At 38.3% G+C, this 17,064-nt stretch overlaps 3 non-coding genes across 3 annotated transcripts; all 3 read right to left on the bottom strand.

Moving 5' to 3' along the window:
• Nucleotides 1-564: 564 nt before the first annotated feature.
• Nucleotides 565-686, bottom strand: TRNAL-CAA (transfer RNA leucine (anticodon CAA)). Its single transcript has 2 exons — nt 649-686; nt 565-610 (listed from the first exon to the last, which is right to left on the bottom strand). It is a non-coding gene; the product is annotated as a tRNA-Leu (tRNA).
• Nucleotides 687-2,642: 1,956 nt separating this feature from the next.
• Nucleotides 2,643-2,764, bottom strand: TRNAL-CAA (transfer RNA leucine (anticodon CAA)). The gene is made up of 2 exons: nt 2,727-2,764; nt 2,643-2,688 (listed from the first exon to the last, which is right to left on the bottom strand). It is a non-coding gene; the product is annotated as a tRNA-Leu (tRNA).
• Nucleotides 2,765-4,153: 1,389 nt separating this feature from the next.
• On the bottom strand, nt 4,154-4,275 carry TRNAL-CAA (transfer RNA leucine (anticodon CAA)). The gene is made up of 2 exons: nt 4,238-4,275; nt 4,154-4,199 (listed from the first exon to the last, which is right to left on the bottom strand). It is a non-coding gene; the product is annotated as a tRNA-Leu (tRNA).
• Nucleotides 4,276-17,064: the final 12,789 nt, after the last annotated feature.

The following is a 17,064-nucleotide window of genomic DNA, read 5'->3' as shown; positions in this document are numbered from 1 at the left end:
TCAGAAGTGGGATTCGAACCCACGCCCTCATACGAGGCCCAAAATAACACAGATTCACATCGTGAACGAAGGAAGCTAAGACCCTTGAGCCTGGCGCCTTAGACCGCTCGGCCATCCTGACGTGATTTTGTGTAATTTGGAGTTTTAAAATTACATCTCTTCCAGTTATTTTCATAAAACATATCGTGTCACAAGTGGAATTCGAACCCACGCCCTCAAACGAGGACCGGAATACACAGATTCACATCGTGATCCAATGAAACTAAGAACCCTTGAATCTGTATCCTTAGACCGCTCGGCAATCCTGACATGGTTTTGTGTAATTTGGACGTTTTAAAATTACATCTCTTCCAGTTATTTTCATAAAACATATCGTGTCAGAAGTGGGATTCGAACCCACGCCCTCATACGAGGCCCAGAATACACAGATTCACATCGTGGACCAATGAAACTAAGAACCCTTGAGTCTGTCGCCTTAGACCGCTCGGTCATCCTGACGTGGTTTAGTGTAATTTGGACGTTTTAAAATTACATCTCTTCCAGTTATTTTCATAAAACATATCGTGTCAGAAGTGGGATTCGAACCCACGCCTTCATACGAGGACCAGAATTCACAGATTCACATCGTGAACGAAGGAAGCTAAGCCCCTTGAGTCTGGCGCCTTAGACCGCTCGGCCATCCTGACGTGATTTTGAGTAATTTGGACGTTTTAAAATTACATCTCTTCCAGTTATTTTCATAAAACATATCGTGTCAGAAGTGGGATTCGAACCCACGCCCTCATACGAGGACCAGAACACACAGATTGACATCGTGAACCAATGAAACTAAGAACCCTTGAGTCTGTCGCCTTAGACCGCTCGATCATCCTGACGTGGTTTAGTGTAATTTGGACGTTTTAAAATTACATCTCTTCCAGTTATTTTCATAAAACATATCGTGTCAGAAGTGGGATTCGAACCCACGCCCTCATACGAGGCCCAGAATAACACAGTTTCTCATCGTGAACCAATGAAACTAAGAACCCATGAATCTGTAGCCTTAGACCGCTCGGCAATCCTGACATGGTTTTGTGTAATTTGGACGTTTTAAAATTACATCTCTTCCAGTTATTTTCATAAAACATATCGTGTCAGAAGTGGGATTCGAACCCACGCCCTCAAACGAGGCCCAGAATACACAGATTGACATCGTGAACCAATGAAACTAAGAACCCTTGAGTCTGTCGCCTTAGACCGCTCGGTCATCCTGACGTGGTTTAGTGTAATTTGGACGTTTTAAAATTACATCTCTTCCAGTTATATTCATAAAACATATCGTGTCAGAAGTGGGATTCGAACCCACGCCCTCATACGAGGCCCAAAATAACACAGATTCACATCGTGAACGAAGGAAGCTAAGACCCTTGAGCCTGGCGCCTTAGACCGCTCGGCCATCCTGACGTGATTTTGTGTAATTTGGAGTTTTAAAATTACATCTCTTCCAGTTATTTTCATAAAACATATCGTGTCACAAGTGGAATTCGAACCCACGCCCTCAAACGAGGACCGGAATACACATATTCACATCGTGATCCAATGAAACTAAGAACCCTTGAATCTGTAGCCTTAGACCGCTCGGCAATCCTGACATGGTTTTGTGTAATTTGGACGTTTTAAAATTACATCTCTTCCAGTTATTTTCATAAAACATATCGTGTCAGAAGTGGGATTCGAACCCACGCCCTCATACGAGGACCAGAACACACAGATTGACATCGTGAACCAATGAAACTAAGAACCCTTGAGTCTGTCGCCTTAGACCGCTCGATCATCCTGACGTGGTTTAGTGTAATTTGGACGTTTTAAAATTACATCTCTTCCAGTTATTTTCATAAAACATATCGTGTCAGAAGTGGGATTCGAACCCACGCCCTCATACGAGGCCCAGAATAACACAGTTTCTCATCGTGAACCAATGAAACTAAGAACCCATGAATCTGTAGCCTTAGACCGCTCGGCAATCCTGACATGGTTTTGTGTAATTTGGACGTTTTAAAATTACATCTCTTCCAGTTATTTTCATAAAACATATCGTGTCAGAAGTGGGATTCGAACCCACGCCCTCATACGAGGCCCAAAATAACACAGATTCACATCGTGAACGAAGGAAGCTAAGACCCTTGAGCCTGGCGCCTTAGACCGCTCGGCCATCCTGACGTGATTTTGTGTAATTTGGAGTTTTAAAATTACATCTCTTCCAGTTATTTTCATAAAACATATCGTGTCACAAGTGGAATTCGAACCCACGCCCTCAAACGAGGACCGGAATACACAGATTCACATCGTGATCCAATGAAACTAAGAACCCTTGAATCTGTAGCCTTAGACCGCTCGGCAATCCTGACATGGTTTTGTGTAATTTGGACGTTTTAAAATTACATCTCTTCCAGTTATTTTCATAAAACATATCGTGTCAGAAGTGGGATTCGAACCCACGCCCTCATACGAGGCCCAGAATACACAGATTCACATCGTGGACCAATGAAACTAAGAACCCTTGAGTCTGTCGCCTTAGACCGCTCGGTCATCCTGACGTGGTTTAGTGTAATTTGGACGTTTTAAAATTACATCTCTTCCAGTTATTTTCATAAAACATATCGTGTCAGAAGTGGGATTCGAACCCACGCCTTCATACGAGGACCAGAATTCACAGATTCACATCGTGAACGAAGGAAGCTAAGCCCCTTGAGTCTGGCGCCTTAGACCGCTCGGCCATCCTGACGTGATTTTGAGTAATTTGGACGTTTTAAAATTACATCTCTTCCAGTTATTTTCATAAAACATATCGTGTCAGAAGTGGGATTCGAACCCACGCCCTCATACGAGGACCAGAACACACAGATTGACATCGTGAACCAATGAAACTAAGAACCCTTGAGTCTGTCGCCTTAGACCGCTCGATCATCCTGACGTGGTTTAGTGTAATTTGGACGTTTTAAAATTACATCTCTTCCAGTTATTTTCATAAAACATATCGTGTCAGAAGTGGGATTCGAACCCACGCCCTCATACGAGGCCCAGAATAACACAGTTTCTCATCGTGAACCAATGAAACTAAGAACCCATGAATCTGTAGCCTTAGACCGCTCGGCAATCCTGACATGGTTTTGTGTAATTTGGACGTTTTAAAATTACATCTCTTCCAGTTATTTTCATAAAACATATCGTGTCAGAAGTGGGATTCGAACCCACGCCCTCAAACGAGGCCCAGAATACACAGATTGACATCGTGAACCAATGAAACTAAGAACCCTTGAGTCTGTCGCCTTAGACCGCTCGGTCATCCTGACGTGGTTTAGTGTAATTTGGACGTTTTAAAATTACATCTCTTCCAGTTATATTCATAAAACATATCGTGTCAGAAGTGGGATTCGAACCCACGCCCTCATACGAGGCCCAAAATAACACAGATTCACATCGTGAACGAAGGAAGCTAAGACCCTTGAGCCTGGCGCCTTAGACCGCTCGGCCATCCTGACGTGATTTTGTGTAATTTGGAGTTTTAAAATTACATCTCTTCCAGTTATTTTCATAAAACATATCGTGTCACAAGTGGAATTCGAACCCACGCCCTCAAACGAGGACCGGAATACACATATTCACATCGTGATCCAATGAAACTAAGAACCCTTGAATCTGTAGCCTTAGACCGCTCGGCAATCCTGACATGGTTTTGTGTAATTTGGACGTTTTAAAATTACATCTCTTCCAGTTATTTTCATAAAACATATCGTGTCAGAAGTGGGATTCAAACCCACGCCCTCATACGAGGCCCAAAATAACACAGGTTCGCATCGTGAACGAAGGAAGCAAAGCCCCTTGAGCTTGGCGCCTTAGACCGCTCGGCCATCCTGACGTGATTTTGTGTAATTTGGACGTTTCAAAATTACATCTCTTCCAGTTATTTTCATAAAACATATCGTGTCAGAAGTGGGATTCGAACCCACGCCCTCATACGAGGCCCAGAATACACAGATTCACATCGTGGACCAATGAAACTAAGAACCCTTGAGTCTGTCGCCTTAGACCGCTCGGTCATCCTGACGTGGTTTAGTGTAATTTGGACGTTTTAAAATTACATCTCTTCCAGTTATTTTCATAAAACATATCGTGTCAGAAGTGGGATTCGAACCCACGCCTTCATACGAGGACCAGAATTCACAGATTCACATCGTGAACGAAGGAAGCTAAGCCCCTTGAGTCTGGCGCCTTAGACCGCTCGGCCATCCTGACGTGATTTTGAGTAATTTGGACGTTTTAAAATTACATCTCTTCCAGTTATTTTCATAAAACATATCGTGTCAGAAGTGGGATTCGAACCCACGCCCTCATACGAGGCCCAGAACACACAGATTGACATCGTGAACCAATGAAACTAAGAACCCTTGAGTCTGTCGCCTTAGACCGCTCGATCATCCTGACGTGGTTTAGTGTAATTTGGACGTTTTAAAATTACATCTCTTCCAGTTATTTTCATAAAACATATCGTGTCAGAAGTGGGATTCGAACCCACGCCCTCATACGAGGCCCAGAACACACAGATTGACATCGTGAACCAATGAAACTAAGAACCCTTGAGTCTGTCGCCTTAGACCGCTCGATTATCCTGACGTGGTTTAGTGTAATTTGGACGTTTTAAAATTACATCTCTTCCAGTTATTTTCATAAAACATATGGTGTCAGAAATGGGTTTCGAACCCACGCAATCATACGAGGACCAGAATTCACAGATTCACATCGTGAACGAAGGAAGCTAAGCCCCTTGAGTCTGGCGCCTTAGACCGCTCGGCCATCCTGACGTGATTTTGTGTAATTTAGACGTTTTTAAATTACATCTCTTCCAGTTATTTTCATTAAACATCGTGTCAGAAATGGAATTCGAACGCACTCTCTCAAACGAGGACCAGAATACACAGAATCACATCTTGATCCAATGAAACTAAGAACCCTTGAATCTGTAGCCTTAGACCGCTCGGCAATCCTGAAATGGTTTTGTGTAATTTGGACGTTTTAAAATTATATCTCTTCCAGTTATTTTCATAAAACATATCGTGTCAGAAGTGGGATTCGAACCCACGCCCTCATACGAGGCCCAGAATACACAGATTGACATCGTGAACCAATGAAACTAAGAACCCTTGAGTCTGTCACCTTGGACCGCTCGGCCATCCTGACGTGGTTTTAAGTCATTTAGACGTTTAAAATTACATCTCTTCCAGTTATTTTCATAAAACATATCGTGTTCGAAGTGAAATTCGAACCCACGCCCTCAAACGAGGACCAGAATACACAGATTCACATCTTGAACGAAGGAAGCTAAGCCCCTTGAGTCTGGCGCCTTAGACTTCTCGGCCATCCTGACGTGATTTTGTGTAATTTGGACGTTTTAAAATTACATCTCTTCCAGTTATTTTCATAAAACATATCGTGTCAGAAGTGGAATTCGAACCCCTTTATTCTCTGGGGCAGAAAGTGATCTATATTAAGAATGATTGATTGGAGAATCCCGTCTTTTCCGCGTAATTATCTTGCTTAAACCAACTAACAAAAAAAGGGGGCTATTGAGTCAATAAGGCGATTACTATGATAGTGGCTATTGTTGAGAACGCGTTCAATTTGAATAGTTCTTTGCGTCATAGTTAAGTTTGGTTCAGATCTATAAATTTCAATTAATCAACATTTGAAGTTCTAAATTAAAACGGATTTATCCACTGGCGACGCCATGGGGTAAGCTGACCAGGTTAAACCAAAGAAGTGATATCTAGTTTATTAGGGAGACGGTATAAATTAGCCATATTTCCAGCTTTATCTCCAGTCCAAACGTAGGTTCGGAGTTAAGCCTCTAAATTACAACCAGCATCTCATCGGTTCTAGAAAACTCACGTCAGCGCGAGGCGAAAATTACGTATTTTCCCACTGAGGTGAGGCAAAATAGCCCGGCCTCCTTTTACGTCCCCCCTTGTATTTTGGAAAGTGGGACTGGGCATCTTAGACCTTCTCCCTAGTAAACTAGATATCCCTTCTTGGTTATACATAGTTTTCAGACAAGGAGGATTTATAGCATTTACCATGCTACTTGAAGTACACAAAATGCAGACTACTTTGTCTACAAGGAGATTGGCCTCCTTGTGAAAATGATATGACACTGTTTTCAGTTTATTAATAAAATTTAATGGGTCATCCTGAGAGGGCTCATAAAATATTCTACCAAAATGTATAGGCATTAGGTTCATTAACGACATTCCCTCTGGGCTAAGTCTCCCCTTTCAATTTTCGTGGTTCTATAGGACAATGAAGCTGCGCTTTCCTAATTTTATGGAAATTGGATCCTTTTATCTATTAGATAAGTAATTCACCCTACATAAACAAGAACATAATTTTAGATAGGTTTAAAGATCATCAATGAGATCCTAAAAGAGAACGCCATTCAGACCATAATATATCAAACACTTTCGCACGTGAGCGATACACGACGGTAAGATTAATATTAAAAATCACGTGCTACCGCTTTTGAAATCCGAGCGTAATGATTTATACTTCCAAAGTAAATTCAACTAGTATGTCAGTTAAACTGTGTAAGTTCTTTAACGAATTTTCACAAAAAACAAACTCTAGTTACATTATTTTACCGTATTTAAGAAAAGCTGCAGGCAGTGTGCTAGACACTACAGCATTACGTTTCTCTTTATAAATGGAGAAACAGCCATTTCAACGCATCTGCGTCCTAATTGGAGAGAGCAGGCTTTTCTGCAGAGATGAATCAACTTACCCCATAATACGAACGAAGCACGGACATACCCTTTCCTTCTTATTACCAGTACCAGTAATATTGTTATACGTGCGTATAGGGTATTGGCAACGCTAGTTTGGGTTTACGTTGGTCAATAATGGAATGAAGGTGAACTAAAGCGTACGAGTTCCCATAACTATAATATTGAAGAATATTGTTTACTTCAACAATTCTTACCTTGTAGTTAAGTTGGTTAAACACAGCAAGCTGTGTTCATATACGAAATACGCTACTTGAATTTTAATTAAATTTGACAGCGGTTTGAATTAATAGAATCAGGGATAGATTTAATTTTAGAACTAGGAATGGAGAACAGAATAATCAAAAGTCAAAGTCCAGTACCCCCTTCCATTGTACGTGGGGGGGTATGAAAGAAGAGGCGGGTCATAGCGACAGAGGTAAAAAGGAATTACGTATTTTTCACTGTCCCTATCAGCAACGTCATCATAACGTAGTTTAAGTGAGCCAATAAGATAACTTAAACTTTTCGTATACGTGTTGGAGAGAGGGGCTCTATACTGGGCTATGAGTCGGACTGAAGTAAATACTAACCGTTCTCCATTCCTACTTCTAAAATTAAATTTATCCCTGATAGAATTTAACAATGAATTTTGCACGTTTTCCAAAGCTTTAAATTTTGAGTGTTTACATTTGCCAAGTGTACCGTTTAATATTCGTAATTTAAATGTCTCGTACACTTTGATTTAGAATTAATTGAATTATAAAATAGAATTATAACTTTTCAAATATTTAAAGAAGTTCTTAATTGAAAAACAATAAAAGAGCTTCCAATTAGGTTATTAAAACAAGTTTAATGAAGAGATAACACACGGTGATTAAAATAAGAATTACTTAATTAAAATCCAACTAACAGTAATTTCGTGTTACTTTAATTTTAATAAAGTAATTCTCACTTCAATCGCAGTGTGAAATATCTTAATTAAAATATTTTTAATTATCTACTCTGCATGGCTAATGAAAAGTTGATTATTAGGTTCCTTCAATCAAGAGTTTAGTGAAATGACTTATTTCGGAAAAACAGTGTTTCTATAGCTTCAAATTGGAAATTAATAAACAATTTTGAAATTAACTCCAAAACATTAAAATTTTAGCGCGTGTCGTGAAATATAAAATTTTAATGCGACTAGACTAAACATTAAAATTCTTTTCAAATCAATAATTGAAAAGCATATAGTATAGTAAAATCCTTCGAGGATTATTCAAGACGCGGGAGAAAATAAATGTTTTAGAGATCTTAAAGTCGCCCTCAAAATTCCCTTCCAAGCTAAGTATCATTTAAATTGGATCCTATTGGATGCAAACCCGACCTTCTCCTTTCTATACTACGCATACCCTTAAGGATAAATTAAAGGGCTCCTTTCAAATTACACGGTAGGAAGATCTGCAGGATGATAAAGGGTTCAAAAGGAAGAGAAGAGAGAGAAAAAAAAAATCTATTAGGATCGACCTATTGTTCCCCGTTTTCTTTGGTAGCTCATAGCATTTACTAACAAAAGTAAAGTCAATAGAAGTTATCAAAACTTGAGAGACGAAGCGAAGCGAAATAAAAAGAGAATAGCAAGTTTCAAAATGAAAATTGAAGACGGTCTTAAAGGAAGGGTGGAATTTATGACCTACTATCAGCAAAGTCACCCGGTGTTGCCTTAAAGCCCATTGGGACATTTTAATTACTTTCCTAGCCTCTTGGTGGCAAATTAAACACCAAAAGCCATAGGATATAGGGAATCTGTGTACTAAATATTAGTGAAATTGGTTGAAACGCGCAGAGGTTTTTGGCATAAAGAACGCTTTTTTTTACATTTTTGGATGCCATTTTTTAAGATGGAGGCGGATTTGAAAACACTTTCTCAGTGAAGATAGCTAACCTCCATCGATTGGTCTGCTGCAGAGGTGCAACTTCTAACATGTGGATGAAATCCGATTATACTTCCTGGATTTTTCACTATTCATATATAGGTTTTATAAATAGTAAAATAATCGATAAAAAATTTTACTTTTCACTCTTCGTTAAGGGGGGGGGTTTCTAATGCTCTTTATTCATTCGCGTAAATGCAACAGAGTTGAAGACATAAGCGTGTTTTCGCCGTTATTCGAATAACTCCATGTGTTCTACTCCTATGAAGTGGACTAAGCACAGTTAGGAACGTAGTCCTTCAATCCTAAAGATGGTTTTCACAACTTTTAAGTCAATCTACTTCTGAAAGTGAAAGTACCCTAAACTGGGAGTGATTAATCCCATCTAAATAAAACACAGTTGGCCCCAGTCTTCGGCCGTCGCTCTGCGAAGACTATGATGAAAAATAATAGGTTCCCGTTTTGGAAAATGTGCTCAAGACAGTTTCTTTCGCTGGATAATAGATGGCGTAATATGTCAGCGAGTGGAAAGGAAGGGGTCAGAGTGATTCACCCCCATTCTCATTCCCTCCCTCCCCCTAAATGTTCTCGTTGGAAGGATACAGTGACCAACGTCGGCCAAGTTATCCATTACCTCGTTTAAAACCATGTCCGTCTTTTTTTTCTTTAGTTTTTTACCCAATTATTTCTCTTTTCCGACGTATGTTCCTATATTTCATTGTGATCAATATTGTTTTCGACTGAGTGTTTTAGGCGTTTAACTGGGAGTAAATCAAGAGAAGTACAATGCTAAGTGATTCAACTGATCTTCAGTTTTTCAAAAACGCGAATAAAAATTATTGGAAGGAAGGTAAATATATTTTTAGGCAAGCAACAGCGCCACCATTGACACAAATGAGAACTAGTGGAGTTAGCTGAAGGGGGAAGAAAGTGGGTGGTACTATAAGTATATGACACTTCCTATACTTCGTAATGCTAGAGACTTACAGTTCGAGCTAGTTCGATAACGACAAGCGACGACTACACTCGGTTAATTTTGCAGTCCATGTTCCTATTTAGTCTGTACTAAGCCTTTGCCAGCGCCTCACCAGACGTTACGAGAATCTATGACCAACTTCAATCACTTCATGACAAGCTCTCAGGAACCAGTGACAAACTTATGGAACATATCTTGTGAACTAATGATGGTACCGAATAAAAGGAACCATGAATGCTTGAAATAAGTTGAGTAAACTGGCTTTAGAATGATAAAATAGGTGAAAAACACAGTTGCCGACATTACGCCTAAAAGAAAGCGAGTGAATTGGACCATTTTTAATGAGTCATTCCTTAACATTCGCGCAGATTACACAGTAATTACTGTCGAACGACGTTGATTCTCCTTTGGCTACGGATGTTCAGGCACTCTAAGAGGCTTAATACAATATCGAGATGAACAGGAAACCAACGCGCCTGCTTCTCGAACAAGGCCTCGATGTTAAGGCTTAATATACCAGGAACTTGTCCATTCGGCGAATGTTAAAACCGCCTAAAAGACGCGTCACCATTTCCTAGTTAATTACAATAAACATGACATCATTACATATTTTAACGGCGTCTAATAATACATAGAATGCGTCAGGCCTCGTCTTGAAAACGCGGGCGTATACCGCTTCATTTGAAAGTATATATCGAGAGAGAAAATCCCTGAGATAATAATAAGTGATTAAAACCTAAATTATACTGGGTAGTGTAGCACGAATACAAACAGCCCAAAGGGTTAATTTCCACCATATTAAAATTAATTTATTCAATTCTACCATGAGTATGAAATTCGAACTAAAAAAAATTACACAATATAAGGGTTATAAGGTATGAATAAGGTTAAAAAATTAAGAGAATCCTTTAACCGAATAACCGTATTGTGGGAAACGAAAACTATGCAATTTATTTTGAACTAATTTGTTCAATATTCATACAAGAAATGAATAAGTTCACGAAATTATTTCGTATGAAACCTGAAAGCCTATCAATTATTAATTATTGACATCGAACGAAATCTAATCTATGAGACCAAAATTCAATTATAAAAGAAAGGATAATAATCATAAATAATAGGATACTTGAATTGGAAAATCAACATTAAAATACTTCAAAAACCACAAAAAAATATTTCAAAAACCACAAAAAAAATATTTCATTCAAATTTATAGTTAACTATCATGATACTTATGGCCCTGGGTCATATTCTTCGATATTTAAAGCGTTCATAGCGCCGCCAGATGTCACTATGGCCGTAACGCAAGCTTTGGCGGGGTATTTCAAAAGCGTAATTAATGGGTAGGCCTAATTATAAATGTGGGAGGATCTTCTATCATATCACTTGACGTTGCGAACTGAATAAATCACCCGACCCGTCCTTGCACATCTCTAAGTTTCTATTTCACAGATAGATAGTGGAAAGGGGAGATAAAATTGCCTGTGTCATCTAGATAATTTGCCGGTAAGATGAATAGAGATGTAAAAACACCACAAATTCTAACCGACGTCAGATGAGAACTGGAACGCAACGTCTTAATTGGTCGACCTACGTCAAGGGCCCAATGACATCTGTTCACTTTATTAAAAAAGGAAGAGAACATGATACGTAACCCCATTGTCCTAGTAGGATGTCTTAAAATATCGTGTAAGCTGTATTTAACATTCGACATATTCTCGTTCTACCAAAATAGAACTGTTAAGGCCTGTTCAGACGAGAGAGCAGACGGCTTAAAACGAGTCGCTTATATATGGACTTTTGAATACTAAAATAGCCGAATCCAAAATTACAAACACCGCCAAGAATCCTAAAACTTTTCATAAATCGTCTGCTAAAGCGTAGCTCACTCGATTACGCGTCAGTAAGGCATGATCGAGTGGGCTATATCTAGAGAAAAGGCTCTAACGAGGCGGTGCCATCTCGACACTGTCCGACGAAACTGAAAATTTCGAACTTAAGCCGCGAATCTTTCACGTAGTTGTTGAAACGTGTGAACCGTCTAATTAAGCGAGGAAAGCGACTTCACCGACATGAATGTATGATTTTCATGAAGTCTGAACGGGCCTTAATAGGCAAGGTTAACATACTAAAACCTACATTCAGTTCAACGAGATTAAATGATGCATAGTTCCTTTATTGGTTCTTGATATTTTGTAGCTGTAATTTAAAGCAGTTCTGCACTCATCTTAAGTGATTGTTGACAGATGTTTCCTCTCAAGCTTCAAGTTGTACCGTACGATAAAAAACAACAACTTGGAACCCATTTTGGTGTCGAATGTTACGCAGTAAAATTAACCCCTTCTGTTTCGTAATTCCGCGAAACTAGGCTTAAAACCCAACGCGCCTTCCTTAAGGCTTCAGAAATCCTCACAAGACGCAAAGTCAACAGAAACTAAATAGAATATTGGAAAGATGGAGTGATGAAGGTGGAAGACAGGCAACGTCAGCTCCATCTGTCCGCCTTGTTGAGACTAGGCAAATTATGAACCCCAAATTACCGGAAGATGTATATAGGACTAAAGACCTACCGGCTGAATTTAATATTTATCCCACAAGGCACGGAACGCACCCACCATTCATTCATTCATTCCACCCATTTCCTCCCTATTCTCCTTTAGTCCATTCAATTGAAACCAAGAGCCATCTCAGTTTTCCCCTTTCACAAGAGTTTCAACATAAAAAACTATACACTGATTCAAGGCTGGTAGTAACGTGAACCTACTTTAAGTCGAAAAGGCCTAAACCTCACACACAGAATAGACGACACCTTTCTCTAATTTCCACGGTCGGAAAACGAGGACTAAGCTTGCAAAAGACAAATTATCTCGTTTAATTTAATTAGGAGACGTCAAATGGTAAAACGGATTTTAAACAGGAATTTACTTCATTCTTTCAATATTGTTCAACTGTAAGTAGCATATCAAACATTAAGTAACCAACGCTTACTCTCATTGTCCTAATAGTTCATTATTTCTAAGGTTCGAAAAAAACTCAAGGTTTTATTTGAAAAAAGCCCAGTTAGGCTAATTGTAGTAATTGCCATTCAAAGGTCACTGATTAATTAAAAAAATCTTAAAATGTTTGATAAAATCAGGGATAGATTTAATTTTAGAACTAGGAATGGAGAATGGTTAATATTTACTTCAGTCCGACTCATAGCCCAGTATAGAGCGGTGCCCCTCCCTCCAACACGTAATGAAAATTGTAATTATCTTATTGGCTCACTTAAACTACTACGTTTTGATGACTTTGCTGACGGGGACGGAGAAAAATACGTAATTCCTTTCTACCTCTGTCGCTATGACCCGCCTCTTCTTTCATACCCCTCCGTCCCGTGGAAGGCAGTCTGGGATTTTGACGCGCGCCCACATTACTCTGTTCTCCATTCCTACTTCTAAAATTAAATCTATCCCTGATTAAATATAACTTTCTTTAAAAACAAATTATTTCATCATTTAAATTCATCAAAATTCACTTCACTCATTTGCTTAAAATACGTATTCATTAGGATAATACATACTACGCTTTCATTTAAATATTCTAGGCTTAGTAGACTACATTCATGGTGTTAGGATTTAAATCACAGGATTTTGCGAAGCGCCTCGCATTACGTATTCATCCACAGGGAATTGTGGGGTAGAGTAACTTCCTTACGAAATGTTTGGACAAGCGGCTTTTACGAAAATTGAAATGAATGTCTTAAAAGTCTAATGTTGCGCCTTACATATTAAAATATTGAGGATTTGGAAAGGGCTTAAGTTGAAATGAGTAAATGACTACCTGATGACGTTTGACCCGCGACAGCTTGTGAAGGGGCGGTATTAAGAAACATAGAAATACACGCAACATATTTCGCTAAATTCTAGACATTTCAGCAAAATGTATTAAAGCAGGTTTTCCCGAAGGGTTGAGCTTTATAATTGTGTAAATTATTAAATTCAATTTGGAAGGGTTTCAGTAATGTTACAAGGTTTCAGCTTTCAATAAAATAAGTGTACTAGACAAGATAGAGACTTCATATGTTCAAATTAAATCAAATAACTTTGTGTGTAGTATCAAGTAGACAAGAACCCATATAGGACTTGAGAACGTAACATATTTTTAACTTGGAATAAATGTTGGTTTTATTACTATAATAAAGAATTAACCAACTATAATTGGGTTACAGCTACACCTATAGAAATAAGGGTGACCTACTTGTATAAATCAGAGATTAATTAATCACGATGGATAATTAAAAGAGCTTATTTTAATTAAGAATATCTGGGCTCAAGATAGACTTAATTAGGAATAACCCCTATAGTGATTGAGTAACAAGAAATATTTCGTCACTAATAACTTTTGCAATTGTTAAAAGCGTAGTTTTTCCAGCAGCATTTCGCAATGTTAAAGATAGAGGTGTATCAGTATATAATATCAGAAGGGAATAATTTCAGAAGGGGATAATAGAATAAGGATGACACTCTGCATCCTCTTAATACTTTAGTTATGTTAAATGATTCCTCCAGGCTCACCCTTTTTGTTCGCTCTTCTGCTCAACAAACTTCAGATGGGCATCGCACCGTGGGGTCAATTTTATAACTGTTTGGTTAACAATCAACCCAAAAAACTCGTCTTGACGTGGAACAAAAATCCACAAGCACGCCTTGGCAAACAGTTAAGCGCTAACAGAGTAATGATGAGGGAACTATTTATCGCGTATGCGATTCGGTTTAGTAGTAACCTTGCTCCACATATTCTGATGTAGGGAAGAATCATGTTACAACTATCCCGCTTTGTGGTACACTTCTCTCGAAGAGAAATATTATATACTTTTGATATTGTTTAGTTTACAGTAAACAAATCATTCTTCAAGAACGACTGCCGACTACAGGAGGGTATCAATTCCCGAAATAATGATTCATAGCAACTGCTCTTGGTTACATAAAGTTTTTCACAGTTTCTACTTATTCCTAAAATGTCGACGCTTATTTTGCCAATTTATTTATTTATTTCTTTATTTTGATAAATTGAGATTACCCAAAAATATTGTGTTTATCGTTTCGAAATCCCAAGTATATATACTTTACATAATAAATGCCACAAATACAGAACTTAAGTGGTACGCGTGCAATTTGAAATAAAAAGAAATTTCTCTAGTAAGGGCTAATTTTATGTATGGTTTTGACATGTTGTGTTGCAACTTGCAAGTACCATTAAACTTGTTGATTCCCGAAGTTATCGACTGGGGAAACGGAAAAATCCGATTAGAGGACGCTAACGTCATGCATGCTTGGCGACAGATACACTCCTATATCGTTGTGTCTTTGCTTTTTGAATAAAAAAAAACTTGGTTTACACCATAATGGTGTCAAAGTATGGAATAAGACACTTGGCATTGGTAGTCCAACAAATCTTTCTCTCAAACGTCAAATTTTATTTATATTCAAACTAATTAAGTGTAAAGTTAGTTAAATGCCAAAATGGGAATTGCCTTTTTTAAAACCACTAAACTACACTTTGTCCAACGAAAGCCCCATTTTCAAATACAGGTTTGTTCCTAGATTTTTAATGAAACTTTGAATTCATTATGGTTGGTTTAAAAGATATAAAGAATCGGAATTAAGTTAAAATCATATTTCCGACCTCCAATCTTTAAACGTGGTAATTTAGCCAGTGCATTACATTAATATAATTTATGGAAAACATTGAATCGCTATTGATATCTAATATTAGCTAATTAATTCTTATGCTATGTCATTCTATTAATATTAATATTAAAGCTATAATTATTGTTGTTATTTCGTTAAAGAATTACAGGCGAAAGTGCAATGACTATTTTAGTGGATGATGTGAGTATTACGTCACAAAACGTTACAGTGAGCTAGAGTTCCTCTCCTTTCCCAATGACTGGCAATGAGATTAAGGTTAGCTAATTAAGTAGAAATCAAAGTTCTTAGTAAATATATTCCGTTAAATTCAGCAACGACATTAATTCAAAAATGTATATAGTTTGAAGGGTTATTCTCACGTCAATTTTTGGCAAATTAATCTTCCCGTTTGAAAGTTGATTATTTTATGTATTTAGATGGTTATTCCTAAAGATGTTTTAACCTTAAAATAATAGTTCAAAAACTGCGATTAGCTCGCACTAGGTTCTACCATATTTGAATTTCTCATTATAACTTTATCAGCTTAATCAATGCAAAAATAATTCTAATTTCAGTTTTTCGCTATGCCTCGACGAAGCATCAAACAAAAGGCCGATTTAGAAATGCAATTTATAAAAAGTCTCTTCAAAAGTAGGTAAGTAAACTTACTTTAACAGCAACAATTAAAAAAGAAATTAAATTAGATCATATCGAGGGGCTAATCACTCCGAAAGCAACTTCAAATGTCTTAACGAGCAATTTCCTTTTTTGTTTAAATCAAAAGACTGTTTTTATGGGAATGAATGCCGAAAGTTTTCAGGTAAGCTTTAAGGTATGTCCGCACTAGGCGTAAATTTTCGCTCGCCACGCTACGTACGCTACGCTTGCCACGCACGCCGAGAAAAACCACTGTCCGCACTTGGCAAATTTTCGCGCCAACCGCGCTGGGCGAAGGAGGCGTAGAGAGAAAAATGTTCGCCAAGTTGAACTTTTTACGTCGGTCTCGCCGGCGTTGGTGGCGTACATCCAATTAGCGAGCGTCTCTAGCTCACGTGCGAATGTTGTCTGCCTTCTATATTAAAATGGCACCTGTTTGAAGCAAAGTAGAACGATTAGCTCACGCAGTTAACTAAATAGTTTCACTACTTTTAATTCAGAAACGAAAACAAAACGTAAATAAACGAAGAATACGGATTAGAGAAGTTTTTAAGGATAGGGAAATAGATGGCGATTTTAAAAACAATACAAGGATTATCTCTTTGTGGAATACTGTCGATATACACCAACCCAATTTGACTATTTGTCATTAATATCGAGAGTAATTAAGGACATGGCCATATTTAAGTCACTCACGACGATAGACTATTCAAATAAACACCGTATATATTTTTTCAAGCAGACGACATTCGCACGTAAGCCAGAAACGCTCGCTGATTGGATGTACGCCACCAACGCCGGCGAGACCGACGTAAAAAGTTCAACTTGGCGAACATTTTTTCTCTCTACGCCTACTTCGCCCAGCGCAGTTGGCGCGAAAATTTGCCAAGTGCGGACAGTGGTTTTTCTCGGCGTGCGTGGCGAGCGTAGCGTACGCCTAGTGCGGACATACCTTTATTGTTTTGTATACGCGTACTTAAAGAATACCGAGGAATATTTTTAATTTTAGACCCTTCGTTACGCTCAAAAACTGAGTGGTCGATACCATTTGG

This window comes from Phalangium opilio, unplaced genomic scaffold (genome assembly GCF_054372755.1).
Source record: "Phalangium opilio isolate 3A_F unplaced genomic scaffold, DU_Popi_V2 ptg000046l_1, whole genome shotgun sequence".
NCBI lineage: Eukaryota > Metazoa > Arthropoda > Arachnida > Opiliones > Phalangiidae > Phalangium > Phalangium opilio.
This window is presented reverse-complemented; position numbering and strand designations above follow the sequence as displayed.